The 6,257-nt window shown below is 43.7% G+C and overlaps 1 pseudogene; it reads left to right on the plus strand.

Annotated features, from left to right (window-relative positions):
• The first annotated feature begins 217 nt into the window (after positions 1 to 217).
• LOC120597717 (uncharacterized) lies at positions 218 to 336 on the plus strand (annotated as a pseudogene).
• Positions 337 to 6,257: the final 5,921 nt, after the last annotated feature.

Here is a 6,257-nt window from a genome sequence, read left to right on the forward strand (position 1 = left end):
AATAAAATATGCAAGTTAAAAAAAGAAGCTGTGGTCCATATATACAATGGAATATTCCTCAGCCATAAGAAGAGATGAAATACTGTCATTTGCGACAGCATGGATGGACCTCGAGATAATCATGCTAAGCAAAATAAGTCAGACAGAAAAAGTTGAAAATCATGTGATATCACTTATATGTGGGATATAAACATAAAAACAACAAATGGACAGGACTGTCTATGGCCATGCCACCCCGAATGTGCCCCATCTCATCTGATCTCGGAAGCTAAGCAAAGTAGGGCCTTGTTAGCACTTGGATGGGAGACCACCTTGGAATACCAGGTGCTATAGGCATTAAAAAAAAATCAACAGGACAAACAGAGACTCGTGGACATGGACAATAGACTCGTGGTTATCAGAGGATAGGAGGGAGCGAGGAGGTAGACAGGGAAAGGGGGTCAAATATGTGGTGACAGAAAGAAATCTAACTATAGGAGGTGAACACACAATGTAAATATGTATACGCCTTACTGTTAAAATGTACAGCTGAACCTTATTGGATTTCGTTAACCAATGTCACCATAAAAAAATAAATAAATAAAAATAAATTTAAAAGAAAAAAGAGGTGTGAGTGGCATGAACGAAGGAGTACATGGCTTTAACTTTCTCTGTGGCTAGGAAATGGGGTCAAAGTGAAGTTCTCGTGAGCAGGCTGAGGTTTGTGTGGTTTGTACTTCCCACCACTGCCAAGGGAAGGAGCGTGTGTTTTTCTTATTGACTTGCCGAGATATGGGGCAAAAGAGGAGCAGTGGGGGCTTGAAAGCCGTCATTGGCCAATCATCAAACATGGAGTCTTTCTTTTTACTATATCACACGTGCTCTTCTCTGCCTTAGCCCAGAAGTTGCACCTGTTACTTTACTGGCCAGAAATATTCACACAACCCAAGCTACCTGCAGGAAGGCAGTCTTTCTGGTGCTGAGGAAGAAGAGGATAAAGTGGAACTTAATAAATTCATAGCATTGTCTCTGCTCTGTATTAGAAAAAAAGAAAAGAAAGCTAAAGAAGTGGAGAACTCACCTTAGCAATAAGGCTTCTGAGAGGGACTGAGACTGTGTTTGGACAGAGATAGAGCTGTTAGAATTGGAAAAGAAAGATTTGGTTAAATCTTTCCAGTGACCTGGAGCTTTTGCCTTCTCAGCGTCGTTTATTTCTCTAAAATTCCAAGTGAGGAACATATTAACATTTGAATGTCCAGATGCAGAAAAACTGCACCTCTGAATCGGCGTGTTAACTACCATAATGCAACAAACGAAAACAAGTGTTTATTACTATAGCAAGAAAGGGAGATTCTGAAAAGCTCCTCATCTTCAAGGGACAGAGAATCAGTCAGGACTTACTTGGTTACAAGCGACAGAACCCAACCCAAAATGATTAAGGAAAAAAGTGAATTTACTGGGTTATGTAACTTAAAAGTCCAGTGGCAGAGCTATCTGGTTTAAGGCACAGCTTGTTCCGGGGGCTAAAATGAAGACATTATAACCTGGCTCCACTCTCCTCTGTGATGGCTTGATTCTGAGTCCACATAATGCTAAGATGGCTGCCAATAACCACAGACCTACTCTCTCCCATGCTTATGTCCAGTGAAAGAGAAAGTATTTTATCTTACTAACTCATACAAATCCTCGGCAAACTGGGTCATGTGCCCATCTCCAAACCTTTCCCTAAAGCCAGGGCAACAGAACAAGCTTCACAGCCACCCATTGAATCAGTCTCTGTCTAGAGGATTCAGTGTTCTGATGTGGATGAAGCCCCACTCAACCTCATGGACTGAGAATGGAAGGGGTGGCTTCCTTCCAGGAAATTCAGAGTCACCAAGCGAAAGGGAATAATGAATCTCTGGCAGGTAAAGTCAGTACATGTTCCTTAGGTATGGCAAATGGGAATTTATAAGAAACCACCCATTATGCCTAATTTAAAGCAACACAAAATGTCATTGACATAACTTTTATTTAGTGTATTGTCTTTAATGGTTTTAAAGTTTTTCAAAGTAAATGTGTTAGGTAGCTAGTCACACATGAGTAACAGGAGGAGTAAAGGAATAGGGGCCCAGCCCAGAGACCGCTCAAAGAACACCCTACTGGTAGTTAGAGAATCCCTCCTGTATCCCCAGAGACAAAGGACAGGAGACTCATAGTCTTAGCTGGCCTAATCTGGCTACAGATGCCTGTGCAGAAGGCACTACCCTAATTTGCCTACAATTTAAGCTTCATTATAATCTATGTTTATGCCTGGAAGTTCATGAACCTAATTATAACAGATTGAATTCTGAGTAAGCACATGTGCACTAGGCAAGGAGATATATAGCAGCCAGGTGTCAATCAAAATGACCTCACTTGCCAATCACCTACGAACACCTTTGGAACCACCCATCATGGACAATGGACTTGTGGTTATAACATTCCTACTTCTGGCTCCTCTTTTTGTGGCCTTTTTTGGGACCCCTTGTGTTGGTTACAGCACTGGGACCATGTGCCTCCTTGGGGAATACTTTGTCTTTCTCCATGTGTCTTCTTGGGGCATTCTTTATCTTTCTAAAATATATTTTTAATAAATCTTTCCTAAATCTCAATGACCTGTGATTCTTCACTGAGTCAATTGAGGAGGAACCGAGGGAAAATGCTAACTACACGTCTGCGAAGCCATTATCCCTCTCCCTCCCTGCTGCCACTGGGGCCACACCAAACTCCCATCGGCCCCAACGGTAACAAAAGTATTTATAAGACTTTTCATAAGTCACTACCGTTCTCAGCTCTCTTTCCAAAGCAATTGTGTTTCGAGTGAATTCTACTCATTTAAGGAGGATCTAGCATTCCAGAATCAGCTTTGCCTCCATTTGGAAGGTTTCCTTCTCTACCAGTCAAAGTCCAGTCAGAAAGACAGAAATTCCTCCAGGTGTTTGAAACAGAGAAAATTTAATATATGGAAATGGTCACACACGTGATGGAGAAGCAGAGAAATCAAACAGGATGTCAAAGCAACAGGGAGGTTAACAATAGCAGGAAGACATCAATGCCTCCTATGGCTGGAGAAACAATATGATAATGCCTTATGACTGGAGTCCCTGGGGGCTGCAGGAAAGGGGCTATCCTAAAGGAGACAAGAGGACTGCTGGTGACATCACCTGAATCTGGAAGGCAAAGGGTGCGGGAGAAGGCAAGTACCCCATCTCCTACCTTCCTGTCCCCTGATCTTCAGCCAGTCTTAGAAGCCAGAAGACAAAAGAGACTGGGAAATGTAGTTCCCAGGGATAAAGAACAGAGCAGGAGGGTAGGAAACGGGCAAATGCTTGGCACACCTTCCTTCCAAGTACACCAGGCCGGGAGGAGTCAGTGTGCTTATGTATTTTCGCCACTCTGTCCCTCTCCCAACGCTCAAGTCTGGCTTCAGGGTGTTTTACTTGTAGGGGGACTTGGAGAGGAGGAGTAACATCGGCCACAAAACTCAAGCCTAGGGATAGCATGATGTCAATGTTTGGGGTAGGAAGATATGTTACTCTGTGATAGAAACCTCAAATTTTTCCTTTTTTAAAGATCTTCAATCATCATAAAAATTTTGCCATGTTTACCTCTTGCAGAAAAGAAAGCATGACTTGATCACAGATATAGATGTAGATATAGATAGCTACTCTCCTGAGTACTGTCGATGAGTCAGCCATGTTTCCAACAATGATTCAACCGAGCTTTACCACAAGGCTTGCTGAGAAGTTCAGGGTCATGTGTTCCCCATCCACTACCACGCTCTGGTCAAGCCAGCGTACACAACTAAAGAAAGAGCTGCCTAGCAGTACACCATTAGTTCTAGGTCATGGGATCCAAGCTCCCCTTACATAGTAAAATAATAATAAAGGGTTTTGTGGTGGCACGTTGTTGCCACTGTAGGTTCTCCCTCTGTCCTTTAGAACCTCAATCTTTAGCTAGACACATAGATACCCAGATGAAAACCACACTTACCAGTCTCCCTTGCAGCTAGCTACTGTCAACTGACTAAGTTTTACTTAGTGGGATATAACTGAAAATAGTTCATGCTGGCTCTTGTCCATGCCCTTTTAGAAAGCATGAGCATTTGCTGTCCTTCTTCCCCTTTCTTCTAACTGGAATGTGGAGCAAGCAGATATGGTGATGAGCCATCTTCAGCTATGCGAAGGAACAAAAGGTCCTAGGGCAGAGCTTCCCGACTAGTGTGTCTACAGGTAACGATCCCGTCTGCCCTCAGAAGAGCCACTTTAGGGCCCCGAAGCCCTTCTATTTTTACCCTAAGGTGATTTACAGATACCATGTTTCTATGTGTACTGTGCCGTTAAAAAAAAAGTGAAAAAAAAAAAAATCAGAGCAGATGGCTGAGCAGGGAAGAAGAAGATAAAAGGAAGTGGGGGCAGGGAGACAAATGCCATGGATGGACCACCCCCATTCAACCCTCCTCCTTCTACAGAGTGAGAGAAAGATCTACTTTGTAAGCCATCGGTAAGCAGTGGTTTCTGTTTCTGCAGCTATAAACTTGTATCCTAAAGAACATAGATGGTTTGTCTACCCAGAGGGAATTAGTTAAGCAAAACATGGTCCACATATACAAAAAATTAAGCAGTAATTAGTGCTTTTAAAAACATTTTGGTAACATGGGGGAAACGATCAAGACATAATTTCTGTGTGAAGCAAAGGATCTCTGAGCTGCACTGTGGTTATGTCAAATGGGGAGTTGTGAATGGGTCCAGGACAGGATGTCCCCTAGGAAAGACTAAACCTGGGATAGAGTCTCAAGTTTCCGGACTAATCTAGGAGAGTGGGTCCAGACATCAGAGCTGAGGCCAGGATCTTCATCAGGATCTGGCCAGGAGAGCGGGTAGAGTTCCAAGTCCAGACTACATTTGTGCCCTCTTGGCCTCAGGGATGCCAGGTGGGTGCCATGGTTGTGCACCCACCCCTATCAGAACCATGCCAGGGAGGCTGACTCCACCCCCATATATAACCCAGCCTAAGCCAATCACCAGTCAGCAAATTACACCACAATGACTGGTTCAGGGGTGAGTCTGCAGACTAAGTCAATCCAATCAAAATCAGTCTTAGGATATTTGCTAAGAATCCTGGGACAGAGATGTTTCTTTTCTCTGGAAGGTACAATATGCATATGTGAGATAGATTTGTGGTTAAGAGCCTGCCCTCTGGAGCAAGACAGCTTGGGTTCAAATCTAAGTCCCACCCCGTTCTGTGAATCTTTGAGAGGGACATTTTGAGCTTTAACTCCTTATTTGTAAAATAAAGACAATTATAGTGCCTACTATAACCTTGCTATAACAATGAGTTAATACATATTATAAAGCACCTTGCACAGTGCATGGGACATAGTAAGTGCTCAGTAAAACCCATCTGTGAGTATCTCAACATACATTCTCCAGGCACATTCCTCAACCCTAGCTGTTTTTATTAGGTGGCACCTGGAACTTTTGTGGCTACTGGGAAGGAATGCAGCCTGAGGGCCATAGATTCGGCCACACCTGCCTCTGGATTTCTAGTTCTGACCACCAGTGAATTCCCTCATTATCTAGATCAATTTGTTGTTGTTGTTGTTTGGTTTGGTTGGTTTGTTTGTTTGGTTTGGTTGGTTGGTTTGTTTGATACTTACAACAGAAAGAGTCCTCATTGATATTCCCACTGTATGACCTTGGACAAGTCATGTAGCTCTCCGAGCCTGTTTCTTTATCCATAAAATGGAACTGATAATATCTGAGAGAGTGGAGACATCAGTGCCCCTTTCCAACCACAGGCATGAGCATTTTTGCATTTATACTTGTTTTACATTTATACTCTCATAAATAATCTCTCAATGACTTCCACCCTCTTGCCTCTCTTGAAAAGCATTTTCTTGGCCCCTCTCAGTCCCTCCTACTGCACACCCATCTGTGGGCACCTCAACATACACTCTTCAGGCACATTCCTCAACCCTGTCCCTCCAATACAGCCCTCCATCCCAAGACTTGGCCCTTCCGGGACCCAGCATTCTCTCATCCACACTCCATTACCCCCTTTCCCTTCCGCGGTTCTGCCCTGAGGCCACCAGACCTCTAGGCAGGGCCAAACCCCATGGGAAGCTCTTTCATGCCTCCAGTCTCCCCTTTCACCCACCCCCAAACTGGAACAATCCCTATTAGGTTCCTTCTCCCAGGAAGTACAGACAGAGACCAGAGCCAGGAAGTGACTTTAATGTTTCAGGAGCTGGATTT

Source organism: Pteropus medius, unplaced genomic scaffold (genome assembly GCF_902729225.1).
Source record: "Pteropus medius unplaced genomic scaffold, Ma_sr-lr_union100, whole genome shotgun sequence".
In the NCBI taxonomy this organism is placed as follows: domain Eukaryota; kingdom Metazoa; phylum Chordata; class Mammalia; order Chiroptera; family Pteropodidae; genus Pteropus; species Pteropus medius.